The 18,522-nt window shown below is 35.6% G+C and overlaps 1 long non-coding RNA gene across 1 annotated transcript; it reads left to right on the plus strand.

Annotated features, from left to right (window-relative positions):
- The first annotated feature begins 11,888 nt into the window (after nt 1–11,888).
- Nucleotides 11,889–14,102, plus strand: LOC111889474 (uncharacterized). The gene is made up of 2 exons (XR_002849546.2): nt 11,889–12,542; nt 13,294–14,102. It is a non-coding gene; the product is annotated as an uncharacterized LOC111889474 (long non-coding RNA).
- The last annotated feature ends 4,420 nt before the right edge of the window (nt 14,103–18,522 follow it).

Genomic DNA, 18,522 nt, shown 5'->3' on the forward strand with positions numbered 1-18,522 from the left:
TTACTCAAGCATAAGTCAGAAACCTTTGAAAAGTTCAAAAAGTTTAAGCAGGAAGTTGAGAATCAATTGGGCAAGAACATCAAGATGCTTCGATCCGATCGGGGAGGAGAGTATCTTAGCATTGAGTTCCTAGACTATCTTAAGGAATGTAGGATTGTCTCACAATTGACACCTCCCAGGACACCAAAGTTGAATGGTGTGGCTGAGAGGCGCAATCGAACCTTGTTGGATATGGTTCGTTCCATGATGAGTGGAGCTTCGTTACCAATCTCTTTCTGGGGGTATGCCTTAGTGACTGCCGCCCATATCCTTAATCTAGTCCCTACTAAAAAGGTTGCCAAAACACCTCACGAGATGTGGACTGGGAAAGTGCCCAATTTGGACCATATCAAGATTTGGGGTTGTGAAGCTTTTGTGAGGCGTGAGACTCATGACAAGCTTGAACCCCGAAGCGAGAGGTGTATTTTCATTGGCTACCCACAGAGATCCTTTGGTTACCTCTTCTACAGACCCAGTGACAATGTGGTCTTTGTAGCAAGAAGAGGAGTCTTTCATGAGAGAGAATTCATAAGCCAAGGGGACAGTGGGAGGCAAATTGACCTTGAAGAGCTTCAAGAGTCAAGTGGTGAAGGAACCTCAAATACTGTCAACCAACCTGAGAAGGAAACTCCTGTTGAGCCGATAGATGAGTCTGTACCTCCAAGACGTTCCACTAGGGTGAGGAACACACCTGAATTTTATTATGGTTATCACATCGCCACTGAAGGTGATACATTTATCAATGATAGTACACTGATAGATTTGGATGAACCTAATAATTATAAGGAAGCCATGGCAGGTCCTGAGTCTGCGAAATGGAAGGAGGCTATGGACAGCGAGATTTAGTCCATGTATGATAATCAAGTTTGGAACTTGGTTGACAATGTACCAGGTCGTAAGACAGTTGGGTGCAAATGGATCTTCAAGAAGAAGACCGACATGGATGGGAAAGTACACACTTATAAAGCGCGACTGGTTGCGAAGGGCTTTACTCAAACTCCGAGAGTTGACTATGATGAGACCTTCTCACCAGTAGCTAAGATTAAGTCTATTAGAGTGTTGTTAGCCATAGCTGCGTTTCATGACTATGAAATATGGCAAATGGATGTCAAAACCGCTTTCCTTAATGGGAAGTTGGCTGAGGATGTTTACATGGCTCCGCCAGAGGGTTTTGTCGATCCAAAATACCCTAATAGAGTGTGTACTCTTGAAAAATCCATTTATGGATTGAAACAAGCATCTCGCAGGTGGAATCTTTGCTTTGATGAGAAAGTCAAAGAGTTTGGCTTTTCTAGGAGTGAGGATGAGTCTTGTGTGTATGTCAGGGCTAGTGGGAGCATAGTTAGCTTCTTGGTGTTGTATGTGGATGACATACTTTTCATAGGAAACGACATCCCAACTTTACAGGAGGTTAAGGCCTGGCTTGGGAAGTGTTTTGCTATGAAGGACCTTGGGGAAGCTGCCTATATCCTAGGGATAAGGATATTGAGAGATAGGAGTAAGAGACTAATTAGACTTAGTCAAAGTACTTATTTGGACAAGGTACTGAAGAGGTTCAGTATGCAAGATTCCAAGAAAGGAGAATTACCAATCCAGAGTAATGCCAAGCTAAGTAAGACTCAGAGTCCGAGTACAGAGGCTGAGATAGCTGAAATGATTCAGATACCATATGCTTCTGCTGTGGGCTCGATCATGTATGCTATGACTTGTACTCACCCTGATGTGGCCTTTGCTTTGAGCATGGTCAGTAGATATCAAGGGAATCCTAGCAAGGCACATTGGACAGCGGTAAAGAACATTCTCAAGTATTTACGGAGGACTAAGGACTGGGTCCTTACCCTCGGAGGCAGTGATGACTTCAAAGTGGAAGGATATAGTGATGCTAGCTTTCAAACTGATAGGGATATGTGACAACCGTCAATTTTCAGTCAAGTCAAAGTCAACGAAAGTCAACAAGTCAAACCGGTCCACTCATTTTGCTGTGAGTAACTCCTAAACAACTCTCTATTCTAACGAGAGATCATAAATCAAAAAATGTGTACATCTAGATCTCCTTAACCTAAAACTGTGGTATGTGGCGAGCCAAACCGATAAAACAATGTTGCATACTCATCGGGAGTATGCAAGATCCTTAAACAAGGCGTAACGGGACTTACGGACCCTGCATTGCAAAGCCGAACACTCAAAAAGGTCACCAATGAAACCTCTCTCAATCGTTTTCACTCTATCTCTTCTTATGTCAAATCTCTCTAAGTATGTGAAATCTCTCCCACATATCTCTCTGTATGTGAAATCTCTCCAAGTATGTCAAATCTCTCCCAAATCTCTCTAAGTATGTGAAATCTCTCCCACATATCTCTTTGTATGAGAAATCTCTCCAAGTATGTCAAATCTCTCCCAAATCTCTCTAAGTATGTGAAATCTCTCCCAAATATCTCTCTGTATGTGAAATCTCTCCAAGTATGTCAAATCTCTCCCAAATCTCTCCAAGTATGTCAAATCTCTCCCAAATCTCTCTAAGTATGTGAAATCTCTCCCACATATCTCTTTGTATGTGAAATCTCTCCAAGAATGTCAAATCTCTCCCAAATCTCTCTGAGTATGTGGAATCTCTCTCAAATCTCTCTCGAAATCTCTCCCAACTTTCTATAATCACTCGGGGCATCCCGACCCTCGAATTTGGCGAAAACAGCCCAAAAACGGAAGTCTACGCGAAAAACGGACCTTAGGAACCGAAACCCCTCTTAGGAACCGAACCGAAACCCCTCTTAGGAACTGAAACCCCTCTTAGGAACCGAACCCTCCTGATGAAGAAGGCTGCTGATCCGAACCGAAGGTACTGTTCACCAACCGAACCGAAGGTACTGTTCACTACAGTTCGTTCGGTTCTGACATTCTCGCTTCTTATCTCCAGACCGAGGACCGAAGCTTCCCTGCTGAGCCTTCGGACCGAGCCTTCGGACCGGACCCTCGCCCTTCACTTCTCGCGCCTTTCGCTTCCGACTCCAACCTCAGCGTGGACCGAGCCTCGGCCTAGGGACCGAACCTCGGCCTAGGACCGAGAGGCCTCGCTGGGAAGCATTTTTCTCCCGGTTTTCACATAGTTTTGCGTTTAAGGCCCGTTTTTAATTATTTTAACACGGCGTTTTCTCCCAAAATCATATTTTAACATAATAAACCCTAAATATTCACAATTTAATCATATTTTCATAAAAATCTTTATTTAAATAATAAAAGCAAGTGGGTAAAGTACAAAGAGGTGGAGTGTTGACTTTGCTTTACTTTATGACACAAGCAACCACTCCCACACCCACTCTATGACCAGCCACACCTCCCCACCTTACCTAGGTCACATCAATGTACTTTCCACTCAATCATCACTCCTTCCCATGTTTTTGAGAGTTGTATATTCATCCTCTCTCCTCATTTCTCTCATTTTCTCTCTTTTCACCAAAAAGAGCAAACTCTTTTCTCTCTCATTTTCCCTCTCTAGAACTCGAGATTTGAGGGCTGATTCTTTGGATTTCCTCCACATTTGGTAAGAATAATCCATTCTCCTTATGATTATCTCAATTATTTCCACTCAAATCATGGATATCTTACACAAACTCTCTCATAATTGTGTTAGATCTTCGAATCTTCAAGTGATTCTTCAAGTGTTCTTGGGTTGAACACTTCTCTTCTTCAACACTTACCTACTGAAAACACTTAAGGTGAGTTCATACCCCTACATTTTCATGTTTTCTCAAGTTTTTAGGGGGGGAATACAAGTTAAAACACTAAGAACATAACTACATTTTTCTAACAGCTTTCATCAGAAAAGTTCAACTCCATTCACGGACTGTTTTGGACATCTTAAACATTTTTGTTTTCAAAACTGTTTTAGGTGCATGTAGTTCCACTTCTTAGCTTTAAAATGACTACTTGCACATCTCCATACAATTTTTCTACAATTTATGGTGATTTTTACAAAACTGCCTATCATTTCAAACATCAATCCGGACCAGTCTGTGATTATGGACTCTTTCACATAAGTAAGAAGTCATTAAAAATTATAATAAAAATTATGAACAAACTAGACTCCTTTTCCAAACTCTCAGAAGTTACAGAACTTGATTTGGACATTTTATGATTTTTCTACAATTTTTCCAATAACAGTTACAGAAAATGTTATTAACAGAAAAACACTATAAATTTCATTTCACCTTGTAACATGTTGAGCAAGGTATACATCGTTATGTGATTATGTGTAGTTGCAATATATGACAAATTTTGTATTCTTACATAGACATACATCAGAAAACAAATGGATTTACACCTCCACAAGTATGGTAAATATATAAATGATATTACGAGGCTATATCCATTAAAATATAAACATTGGTAAATTATGACAAGTAAGGCCTATGCTCACTACCCACACAAATAATTGATAAACCATAATAGGTATAGTATAGGGTTATTTGTATAACAAACACATTATTAAAGGCTTTACACATACAAAAGAGTTATTGCCACTATGGACAATTATGATAATCTATAATAAGTATAGTTAAGCCATTATACCCCCACGAACGAACGTGCTAGTTATAATCGGTATAGTTATGGTAAATATATATTACAAACAAAGTGATAAACTATAATAGGTATAGTTTATGTTTCATCTACCCTAGAAACTTAATTACAAGAAAGGAACTCACCATCACCATCACTTTTGATAAGCTATCATATGCATAGTTCAGGTTCACTAATCCCTATTACTCCCCGGTGAACTATGATATGTATAGGTTATATTCACCATCACTTTTGATATGTATAGGTTATATTCACCATCACCATCACTTTTGATAAGCTATCATATACATAGTTCAGGTTCACTAATCTCTATTACTCCCCGGTGAACTATGATATGTATAGGTTATATTCACCATCACTTTTGATAAGTATAGGTTATATTCACCATCACCATCACTTTTGATAAGCTATCATATGCATAGTTCAGGTTCACTAATCCCTATTACTCCCCGGTGAACTATGATATGTATAGGTTATATTCACCATCACTTTTGATAAGTATAGGTTATATTCACCATCACCATCACTTTTGATAAGCTATCATATGCATAGTTCAGGTTCACTAATCCCTATTACTCCCCGGTGAACTATGATATGTATAGGTTATATTCACCATCACCATCACTTTTGATAAGCTATCATATGCATAGTTCAGGTTCACTAATCTCTATTACTCCCCGGTGAACTATGATATGTATAGGTTATATTCACATTAAATTCTCGCATTGTTAGACTTCAACTATAATCGTTGAGCGTATATGCTTGAGTCATACAAGAATTTAGTCTGGATTGGCTTAGAATTGGTGGTGCCCGCCTCATCTCCTGTTCCTCGTTGGGTTGTGGACCTAGGGCAGACCCACTACATTCAACGTTTTATCTAACTTAAATCTTATATAACTTATATACACTGGACGATTATAGGGGAAGTCTACGGGTCAATCTAGGGTTCATCAACACATCATATAGGAATATTCTGTTTACACTTAACTAAGAAAATATTGGATTTTCTGGAGATCAAACTCTATCGATTTTAAAAAGGAAAACGGTTTCTATTCCAAACAAAACTCTTATGAACTCACCAACTTAATTGTTGACACTCTTTGAAAACTACTTGTATTCTCAGGAAATCAGTGAAACAGGAAAACTTTAGCGCTTTGAGGATGGGACGTTAAACTGTCAACAATTTATTTTTGTCATCATAATGTAATTGATTTTGAAACATGTAAACATATATTTTGGTGTAACTTTTTCAATTATATTTATGATGGTTGTATTTACTTTGAGCACTATTATACACGTTGTTGTGATACTGTACATGAAGTCCTCCACCCCTGGACGTTTCCGCCATCCTTGGTTTGGGGGTGTGACAGGATAATTTCCGCTCTCAGCCACGCTGGGTCTTTATCCTAAATGGAGGAGCAATTACTTGGAAAAGTTCCAAGCAGGAGACAGTAGCTGATTCGACTTGTGAATCAGAGTACATAGCATTAAGCGAGGCAACAAAAGAGGCGATATGGCTAAAGAACTTCATCGGAGACCTTGGAGTTGTACCAGCTATAAAGGAGCCAATGGAAATTTTCTGTGACAGTGAAAGTGCAGTTGCTTTGGCTAAAGAACCAAGAGATCACGGGAGATCTAGGCACATTGACAGAAAATACCATTTCATCAGACATAGAATAGAAGAAGGACTCCTCGTGGCAAAGAGGGTATCATCAGATGAGAACCCGGCAGATCCCCTCACGAAGGGACTGAGCAGGGTTAAGCATTTACAGCATGCAAGGCGCATTGGGCTGAAGGATGATATTAGTTTCAATAATTAGATTCCTGAAACTTGTAAAATGTAATTGACATTTGATGATAAATAAAATTTGTTATTTATTTATGAGTAAGGTGTTACTATCTTGTGTTGATTGTTTACTATGTTTCAATTTTGCATGGTTTTACTTCCAGAATAATTATGTTATGGTATATATCATATTATTAAACCATCCACAGTCGGTCAAACTTTGGAAGTAAGTATTGATTCAAGACTGTCATGAATTTGGCTTGTATGATTTGTCTAAAGTGCTTTAGACAATGCAATGGTTGCTACAACATTCATGAGTACTCATAAGGGTTGAGTATTGGATTGAACCCACGCTCACTTGCATCACTTCATGGAATTTATCTCGAGTGATCGTGAGACAATAATATCATATAAATCTTTAAACCTAGAGATATGAGTTGTTGACTATGAGTTGGTTATTCATTGATTGTACGAAAACGCATTGGTAACTCGATGTTATAAACCGTGCCTTTGTAAGTAATTCAACAAGTAGTTAGTACAAGCATATCAGTCGAAGTTTATCTGTTCCTTCTAGAAATAGAAGCGATATCTGGGCCCCTCGATGATTTGGTTTTGACCTATGTACCGGGCCCGGTCAGAACCTAATTGATGTGTTCAATTTAGTTCTATGTCGAAACAAATCGGAGATCGAGAAACAAATGTTGGACAATAGGTAAGACCATGTTCCATGGGTTTGTCCGGCTGATATCATGAGAGCAGAGGATTATATGATCACTTATCTTAAATGGCGTATCATCATCATCTCAGTTCCGAGAGACTTTGAAAGAGCTACGATTGCTAGTCGGATTTTGAAGTCATATTTGCAAATATAGTTATTAGACTTATCCAAGTGGGAGACTGTTGGATATAGTGTCTAAGTCCATAACTTTATTTGGTATGTACTTGATCCGACCCGACATGGTCCATTTGGGTTGCATGGCATTGCAATACTTGGATAGACTAAATGAGAGAAAATGGCACTTATGATTATTAATATATTATAAGTTCTAATATATTAATAATAGTGTTATTTAATTAGTATTTGATCAAGTATTAATCTAGTATTAATTTGGTGATCAAAGTGAGACTAATTAAATATATAGGGTTGATAATGACAATCATCAAATCTTTTATGGTGGATTAATGATCCATGGTTTATGGGTTATGAATGTAACCATTTGGAGCTCCATGGATAGTCCATGGGAGTTACAAACCCATGGGTCATGAGAAATGAAGAGTCATGACAATTAAGAGTATTCATGTGAAAACCCTAATTGTGACACCACTATAAAAGGGACCCTTTGGCTAGTGAAATCGGACCTAGTAAGGTTACTAGAGAGGGCATAATCGATTTTGAGTGCTAGAAGTATTCTCTCAAGTTATTCCAAGTTTTGTGGTGTTGTGTGAAGCATTTGAGGCACAACATTTGGGGTGCTAGGCTCACAAAGTCTTGAAGGAATCCAAGCAACAACAAGGTATGTATTTCTACTAGTTTTTATGTTTCATATATTCCCCATGCCATGCTAATTAGGAAATAACCTTGAAAAAGAAATTTGCATGTATATAGAGAAAACATAGATTCAAGGTTATTAGGGTTGCATGTACACTTAGGAAGTGTTAGAATGCTCAAAACCCATCATGGATTGCCTTATATTATAAGGTTGGACGATTTATATGGGGAAACCCATTGGAAATCGTCCAAGGCCTTAAGTAAAGGAGTCCATGGGTTGCTTAGGGCTTAAGCGTCCAAATTAGGGTTTCCTTGTTAGATAACCCTAATAGCCTCACTATATATAGAGCCCTTATGCCCCAAAAACGAAAACTAGCTTCCTTCTAGGGTTTCCACACGTTTTGGGCAGCCTCCTTCTCTTCTCTTCTTCATCCTCTTGCTCTTGGTGTTTGTGAACCATTAGAGGAGTGACATTTGTGACTCTAAGCTTTCTAAAGTCATTACAAGGAAGATTTGAGATTGTTATTGCTACATAACAATCAAGGTATGATCTAAACCCCAATTATATGTTATATTGATTATCATATGCTAGATCTAGGGTTTATAGTCTTGGATAAATTGCATGTACAATAGAGAAACCTAGATCCAAGCATTAGGGTTTGTATGAGCACATAGGATGTTCTTATAGCTAAAACCTATAAGTAAACGGCTCCTCCAACAATTTTCCTTTCTTTTAGCCTCTAAGCCCGATTTCCGCTTCAGTCTTTTTTTTTTGTGCTCTATCGACAACGAATAGCTGCAAATCATAATTCAAAGCATTATAAGTACTTTTTAGTTCTAAAAGAGAATAATAAAGGCCAAAATATTAAGATATAATGCATAAAAATATATATATAAATACACATATCAGTAACCTTATACCCCCCTTATAGACCAGCTTCGTGAATGAGACCTACTAACGGTAAGCCGACTTGTCTTATACATATATATAAATATTAAACCTATAATATTATAATAGTATAAGGGTTAAATTTTAACTTTTATAATACTAGGGTTTGGAATTAAAGTATTCTAAAGTGACTTTGCAAATTCTAAAACTTGAGGGAAAGTTTTTAAACTTGTCAAAACTTTTCAAGTCCATAACCTATGAGTTTTAATGCCTCCTAAAGAAATGACTTTTCATTTTCCATAACTTGAGGACAAGTTATGGAGCACATCAAAGGCCATTAAGATCATCAATTAAACTAACAAGCATGTCAAGTAATGTCCATGATCTAGATTAAACTCATATCAATAAGACAATTCAAATCAAACAAATTTCATGTAATTAGCCTAACCATATAAACTAATACAAAACATGAAACTTTGACAATTATCTTTTAAATTGGATTAGCATGATCATTACCACATCAAAAACAGGTTTATAAGTTCAAAAACAGTTTATGGTAATGATCCTGGTCCAATTCCAGCCTTAACTCGAAAATCTGCACTCTGGAGCACCAAATCGTCGAATGCATGAACTAACTCGGCGAGTTGGTCATAATTGTAAGGGGACTCGGCGAGTCCACTGCCCAGAAAGCAGAAAATCGGTTTTTTAAGCATTTGAAAGCAGGTAGCACCAAGCATATTGGAAAACAATCATAGGCTCTGATATCACTGATGGGTTTTGAGCATTCTACACTCCTATGGTGTACATGCAACCTGGATGCTTTGGATATATGTTTTCTCTAATATACATGCAAACTTTCAAAATTCCAAAGCATCATCCTAACTAGCATACAATGCAGTAACTATACTACAAAATTCTAGTTAGATGACATACCTTTTAGTGTGGTTGAAAACCTTGAAGCTTTAAGAGTCTAGCACCAATAGTGTGAATGCCTCAAATGGAACCAAAAATTACCACCAACAATTGGAAGAACTAGAGAGAGAATTCCTTGCCTCACAAAATCAGCTAGCACTCTTCTAAGTTCACTTAGGTGTTAATTTTGGTAGCCTTAGGGTCTCTTATATATTGTGGCAAACTAGGGTTACACCATGTAAACCCTAATGACCTTCCATATCCCTCATGCTCCATGGGTTAAAACCTCCGTGGAGTATCCATGGGTCACCATATGAGTTTAGCCCAACATAAAGAACTATGGATCATTAGCCCACTTTATAAGAATGAATGATTTACCAAATCAACCCCTTATATTTAATTAGTCTCTTTTGATCACAAAATTAATTCCAAATTAATTCTTGATCAATACTAATTAAATAATCTAATTTCATATTAACATATTAGAAGTTATAATATATTAATTAATCATAATTATCCTCTTCTCAAAAGTCCATCCTTCAAATTGTCCCGATGAAGTGCAACCCAAATGGACCATACTACTCTCAGGTCTTAAAGCACATACCAAATATAGTTATGGACTTAGACACCTTATCCAACATACGATTCTTCCATCTTATCACCGAGAGCCCTAATGTTGCTGATGATATTACCCACTTTCACAATAAAATCATCGACAATATTTGCTTCTTTCATGTTTAGAGTCTCGAATTCCGCCTTCAAAGTTTGCAACCTGGCCATCTTTACCCCATCTTCCCCCATGAACATCGTCTTCAAGGCATCTCATGCCTCCTTGGCTATTTGCTTTTCTGACAATGATAACAAGAGATCTTCCGGTATCCCTTGATAGATAGCAGCCCTTGCCAATTTATCCTTCTTTACTTCAACTATAATGTTTGTTGTTCTAGGCTCAACAACATCCCAAACACCTAGTGCCTGCATAAACACCTTCATTTTTATTGTCGAGGAAGCATACTTGCTTCTTGACAAACATAGGGTAGTGCAAAGTAATCTGACCATCTTTCTCACTTTTATCACCCATACTTGTTGGTCGGGGTTGATACTTAGGCATAAAGCGGGCTCTGATACCAAATGATGGATTTTTTGGGACAATTTTCTCGTTTTATTTTTAGGTGCTCAAACTCAAAATGAAAAGAACGAACTACATAAAGCAAAGAAATCCCTAAAAGATAACAACAACCTATCCATGATCTACTTCTACTAAAGAAAATGGAATTGATGGCCTACATGGCCTTTTACTAGGGGTGAGTAAACCCAAACCAAGAAACTGAGAAACCGATTAAAACCGACGAAACCGAAACCGAAAAAACCGAAACCGAAGCAAAACCGATGGTTAGGGTTTGACTTTTTTAAAAACCGAAAAATCGGGTTCGGTTTCGGTTTTTACCCAGAAACTGACCCATCCAACCTGAGAAACCGACCCATACTTAAAACCGCAAACCGCCCCAAGAAACCGACCCATACTTGATTATTTTTGGTTGTAATAGACTATTTCGGGTTTTGGTGGTAACATGTAATAGACTATTTGTTGTAAGACTCATTTTTTGAAGTATTTAACTTAAATTTGGTGTTTTTTGAAGTATTTAACTTGTTGTTTCATTTATAGAAAATGGGTTAAAACCCAAAACCCATGGGTTTAAACCCAGAACCCGTGAATGTATGAGCTAATACCCAAGAAACCGAAAAACCGTCCAAACCGACCTTAGAACCCGAGAAACCGAACCGACCAGAAACCGATCCTATTGGGTTCTGAAAACCAGAAACCGACCACTTATGGGTTGGGTTGAGTTTGGGTCCAAAACCGACCCAAACCAACCCATGCACAACCCTACCTTTTACTTATTCAAACATAAAAACTAACTAAAATGCCCCTGAAGAGAGTCTGAGTCTTTTAACACGTTTGGATTAAATCCAACAAAGGGATTGATATTTTGCATATGGTTTTGAGATTGCTTGCTTGTCGCTTCTGCCTCGTTCTCGAGTTTAACAAAAGAAAAGAAAAGAAGAAAAAAGAAAATAATGAGAGAAAAAAAGAGAAAGAAAAAGAAAATAATTTACTTTTTTGTGTTTCCGAGTTAGAAAGAATTTAAAAGAAAATAAATCATTTTGTTCTTCCTTTCTATTTCAATCGGCTTCCTTCCTCTATCAATTTTTTTTATTGAAATTCTAAACATCAATTTTTTATTTTCTTTTTATTTTCTTCTGGTTTCCACCGTTTCCTATCTTCGTTCCCGAAAGTGGAAACGGATATGGAAGGCAGCTAAAGCGACAAGCCGCACGCCTATGGTCGATTTATCAGTGATTTGGGTTTTGTTCTTTGTCTCGCTACTTCACCCACAACCTTACTAAACGACCTCCTCTATTGTGTTTTGCTTCTTGTTGCACTCTTCCTCGATTTTGCATCCACCGAAATGCTTCATCGGTTGAAATTGATATTCAATTGTTTGATTTTATGTCTTCCCCAATTTAGGGTTCAATCTATATAACACCGTCAGCTCTAATTTTAGTTTATTCCAATTTCGATGGTTTGAAGGTTTGTGTTCAATTGATGGAAACTAGGCCACAATCCAAAGACCTTCTTGCCATCACCATCAGATATTGGACTTGGAAGGCAGTGAAATGCACTCGATTTTTCCTTCCTTAAACCTTTCCAAAGCTGATTCATCTATACTCTTTGAAGGAGATGTCTATATGGGTTTTCCTTGATTCAAAGGTATTTATCAGTTTTCTTCATCTCTAATATTCAGGTTTAGATGGATGTTACGCCTGCTCCACCAAACTGTTCGTCGGAGGTATCTCTTCCCACTTTATCTCGATTTATATGTTGTATATTTTGTTCACATCTACTATTGGTTCCGATGTTATCTATACCACACCAGTTTGATCCTAATATATTGTGTTTATAGCAGTCATGATACATATAGATGAGCTTTTACTGCAAGGTAGTGATTACTTAGGGTTGGAATATGTTTTTTTTAGGATAACTTTATTTTGTTGTATGCCTACAACATTATCAAGCGAAGTTGATTATCGGGTTAGTTAATTGTTATAGAAACTTTCTGTAATTACTATTTTATTTTATATCATTCATTATGAGATTAAGTACAAGTTGTTGATGCAACTTACTGGAGGAAATTCACCCTTGGCTTTTGCGATAATTGTATTATCGAGTCTGCCTGCTGGGAATTTTGATTGTTAGTTTGAAAGCAGTAACTTTTCGTTTCTTGGAATCAAGGATGTAAGGGAATGGTTCTTTCCATAGTAACCGGTTTTTTCTTTCTATTCCATCATGGAATGGAATGAGAATTCCAACATAATGAATTTTTATTTGTGATTTTAATTTAACTACAAGCCTATAGCCTATTAAGATAATATGTTGCATTTACATGTGATATATAAGTTTTAACATGAAAATTCTTTCCGTTGCTATGATCCAATCAAACGTCATCATGGAATGTAACGATTCATTCCATTACTTTGCTTCTGCTCATTCACATTCCATTCTATCCAACTAAAATTCATCTCACTTCTTGTTGTTTGTAGGTTCCTTTCTCTATATCAAAGCCTATAGTTGGTGCCCAAAATCGAGTCTCACACAAATGGTATGATCTCAATGAGGAGGCTCTTCGTAGGCGACAAAGGTTCTGTCCTGAAAAATTGCACATATCTTTAGGAAATAATTGCTTTATAGATATATAAAGTGATGTGTTTTGATTATATAATTGTTTTCATAAGATAGGATGCGATTCAACCTGTGATATTTTTCCTCAGACATCTAAAACCTGAACAAAACTATATATATTTCTATATTCTTTTTAGTTTTGATTACTGTCAGATCAGATCAGGTTTACCATACAAGTGAACACCATCAATTTATCAAACAACAAACTGTAAATCAGGTTTGACTTGTAATATTTTTTAAATTTATTTTGATAAAGCATGTATTTCCTTTTGAATTATGGTTTTTTTTCAAAAGCCGAAATTACACACAGTGATATATGAGAGATATATCCATATAGTTTATGGTGATTACTTGAAGAATATGACCAACTTTTTTTTGTTCCATTTATCTGTTAATTTAGCAATACTTTTCCCCTAATATAGCATTGTACCGTTTTTTTTTTCTGATCTATGTGGATTTTATTTCAAGGGTTGGTGAAAGGGGTGATCATGTGACTTTGCAGAGTGCTGCTGATTTGCTATATAAAAAGTGCTTTTAAATATACTTTTGTTATATATAAAAAAATTAGCTGCATTCTAACTTACTTTGTATTTTTAACTTAATTTACTCCGTATTATAATTCATGGAAATCGTTTATTTAATATAGTAGTATTCCTGAGTTTTAAGTTTTTATGTTGATGTTCATTAGAATTGTAAATAATTTATCTTTATATGAGACCATGAAAAATTTATGTAAACAATGACGATTTGAGTGGTTATTCCAACTATTTACTCTCTTCCAACTTCCAACTTATTATATACCCTTGGTCCAGCATGTTGTTTAAAATCTATCTATCCTGGTGTGCCAGAATGAGCTGTATTGAATGCAGCTTTAACATTTGCATCCATTCCACTTCTTCCTATTCTTGACTTATCTACAATGCCTGTATTCAGAAAAAGTTAAAAGTATAATGATGGTAATCCTACATCGACAATTACCAATAAAAAATAACGTGGTAAACAAAAAAGATTTTCTTTAAATTGTAAACTACGTATTTCTGGTAATCTTTGTGACACAATACCAAAAAATTGTAAAAGAAACACAATACCAAAAATAAAGTGGTAAGCAAAAAAACTTTTCTTTAAATGTAATCTTTGTGACATCTGTTATAAACACAATACCAAAAAATTGTAAAAGAAAAAAAAACCGAAGCGAAGCTTGAGCCTTTTTATTAGTTTAAGTTAGAACAGGCCAAGGTTAGGTAAAACTACAACAAAATAAACTCACATAGAAAAATCCGTCTGTAATATGCACTAAAAGAAACAAAGTTATAGCGGCAAAACAAATAACGGCGGCATCCACTATTGGCCGCAATACTTGTTAGTATTGCCGCTAATGCATTTAAGACCACGATCCGCCTTCACGGTAAACAAACCCCATCTGTTTGATCAAGCCTACAATCCAAGGTGCAACACCCATGTTCTGGATTGGTTAAGTTTATTGGGAGGGTAATCCAGTCTTATGCATTAGGTTCGGGAGCAGTGCAGTCATAAGCTGTGGGTCGGGAGGACAATCTAGTCTTATATTATGAACCCAGTGTGCATGCATGATATATATATATATATATATATATATATATATATATATATATATATATATATATATATATATATATATATATATATATATATATATATATATATATATATATATATATATATATGGACGAAGCCAAATTTTTTTATAGGGTGTTCCTCGTAAATTAGTTAGAAAACATACACACCACAAACACACACACACATAGAGAGAGAGAGAGAGAGAGAGAGAGAGAGAGAGAGAGAGAGAGAGAGAGAGAGAGAGAGAGAGAGAGAGAGAGAGAGCCCGTTGATTTTGAAGGTCTGTACGAAAACAAAATTTTGGTCCCCCTAAATACAGCTTTCTTTTATATAAGTAAAATATAAGAAAACTTAAAAAGTAACTAAATTAATTAAAATAAGAAAAATAAAATTTTATATAAATTGAGGGGCAGAAAGTATAAATTTCTAAAGCTGATTTGTTAAAGAATTAGAAGATAAGTTAAATTGTGAAAATAAGAGTATAAATAAGTGGTTAAAATTGTAGCCTGTAGTTATGATGCAAATGAAGGGGATTTAAGTGCATTCGCATGTTTAAAAATTTGGAGACAAATGGGATTGAACCTAAGTATCTTGAAGGTGGACCAACATATCTACCAGTTGAACTAAAGAAGTTGTTTGTTAATATTTGCACAAAATAATAGTCCAATTCTAAAAATAAATTACATTTTTACCAAAATAACACCTCATTATTACTTAACCAACTAAGAATTTAATGGAACATTAAATGCAAAGTAAGAATGACACTGTCATTTTATTATATAAAGTTAGTGGTAATTAATGCTTTTCTTAATCTGTTTGTTTTTTGTCTGTGGACAATAATATTGGGACGAAGAGAGGATATATTAACAAATTAACAATATAAAATAATTTTTTTTTGAGAATTTGAGGGTGGGCCTGGGGCCACCCTGGCTCTTATGTGGCTCCGCCCATGTGTGTGTGTGTATATATATATATATATATATATATATATATATATATATATATATATATATATATATGTATATATATATATATATATTGTGGAGTGGGGTATTTTGGGGAACTCACTAAGCTTTGACTTACAGTCGTTGATTTTAATGTTTCCGGTACTTCTGATGATCAGGACAAGGCGAATGCATGATCATAAACATCCTCTTACAATTTTATGTGATGAGAGGTGTACTTGATATTCTGATTTTCTTGGACATGTTTTGAAAACAATGATTGTTTACCTATAGATTTTGTGGAGATGTTTTTATAAAATGAAAATTTTTATCATGGTTTTCGGGATGTTACAAGTTGGTATCAGAGCTCTCGTTTGAGTGAATTGGATGAAAACTCATGTGATTCCAGACTCAAACTTTAGAACTGCAAAATAATTTTTCATAATTAAATCTAAAATAAACAATGTAGAAGATGCGATGTATACAATCACCCGAAGCTCATGGAAAGTGTTCTCCAAGATACCTACACTTATTTTGTGTATTGATGATGTAACACTGTGATTTTTCACCCAAAATTTTTTTAAAAAAATTAAACACTTTTAACAGATTATGTTCGCAGAAGACTTGTTATAAATATTTCAAAAAGAAAACATCACCGATGTTACTTTATGTCAAAACAACCCATCCAAAATATAAAGTTCACAAAGCATAATGATGGAAACCCAACATGTCCAAATGGTATCATGACTAAAGATACTAAGTAAAACTGTCTAATGGTTCCCATCCTCAGCAAGGCATCATTTCAAGATACCTGTTCAAATACACAAAAACCAACAAACAAGGAACAAGTGTTAGCATAAGCTAAGTGAGTCAATTACAATACAATGTAAAAAGAACATACATATCATAGATGGATTCACACAAACATCCACACACACTCAAAGACTCACAAGCAAGACATAATAACATCACAAGTTTGAATTTAGTTGTCGACTGACCTGCACAACTCTAAACAAAACTCTTAATGTAAGTGGAAATACGTACCATGGAATGGATTGTACTGAATAGTAGTGAAGAAGCCAAATAGTATATCAAGTAACTGTTTTTATATCTAACTTTCTTTATCTAAATTTTTTATACCTTTTTACATTTATGAATTCTATATGCTTTTATCATCAACGTAGGAAATTCAAATTTAAACATCCCTAAAATGATAAAAACAACGAATTTCCTAACTGGTTTCGTGAAAAGTTAATAAAAATTAACAAACATATTGGCTTCATAAATCTAAAGAATACATAATGCATATTACTTTATATTTTCTATGTTCATCAAATGAAAACATATAACAATCCAAATTCCACTAAGAGTTGTCGGCTCTTGCAATGGGTTTGCAAATAAATACTTATACTTACACACACAACCAACAATGTTAGGTTTATGGTACTTAAACATGATGCACAATGCACAACACAAAACTCTGGGTTCTAGCGGTGATTAACAATGTGAGAAATATTATGGCTAGTTAGAAGATATGGTAGAGTTTCGGTATACACATGATTATTCATTTGTACTATTTTGGTGCATGTGGTTTTATACTCAAACGATAGTTATTTCTAATAATAATTTCACTAGTATCAACACAAATGACGAAGCATACAAAGATGATCAACTTATATATGCTTTAGCAACCAAACAAGTGTTCTACATCCGAGATCCTGCTCGAAGAAATCAAAACAATAACCATCGGTGTGTGTTCGGGGGTGTTAGTCATCAAATTATTTAGGATCTACCATCGTACGATGATCGTGCCCAACTTGTTTGCAATGACTATGTTCAAAATGTTGACAATAGATCAGACAAAAATGTTGACAATAGATCGGACAAAAATGTTGACAATGTCAATGTAGTTCAAAATAACTCTTCATCCGATGCTTTACTTTTTATCGGTTTCAGCCTGTACTTTCAAAACAATCTTAGAGTCGATGATGTTGAGGTAGAGAGTGCAATTGAAGTTCCTCCGCCAACTGGTAGAGTCAATGATGTTTATGATTGTGAGATTAATTATGATGAGAACAATCTTGAATATGATACTAAAGGAGACATTAAAGTATATGAGGGAGATTATGATTAACATAGTTCATATGTAATGTGTATTTGTAATAGAAACTTTATTTGGATTCCTAGTTTAAACATAAATGTTTATTCCCATGTAATGTGTATTTGTAATAAAAACTGTATTTGTATATCTTACAAAATTTTAGGTAACGACGTCTATTTTTATCTTGTTTCTCTACACCATGGTTATTGTTATGGTCCGGGGACATGGGTGTGATCGAGTCGGGGATCCACCACACCCGGTCGGTAGAGGTCGTGGTCAACATGAGCAGGATGATAAGTTTTATTATGATTTATGATTTATTATATTTATTAGTTATTATAAACTATCATTACTAATAATTTTTATTATATTCCCAACTGTTCTACCAAAGAAAAGTAGAGGAAAAGCTAAGAATATTAAGCTCGAAAATGCATTGTTAAAAAATAAGG

The sequence above is a fragment of the Lactuca sativa genome, chromosome 8, assembly GCF_002870075.4.
Source record: "Lactuca sativa cultivar Salinas chromosome 8, Lsat_Salinas_v11, whole genome shotgun sequence".
Taxonomy (NCBI): Eukaryota; Viridiplantae; Streptophyta; class Magnoliopsida; order Asterales; family Asteraceae; genus Lactuca; species Lactuca sativa.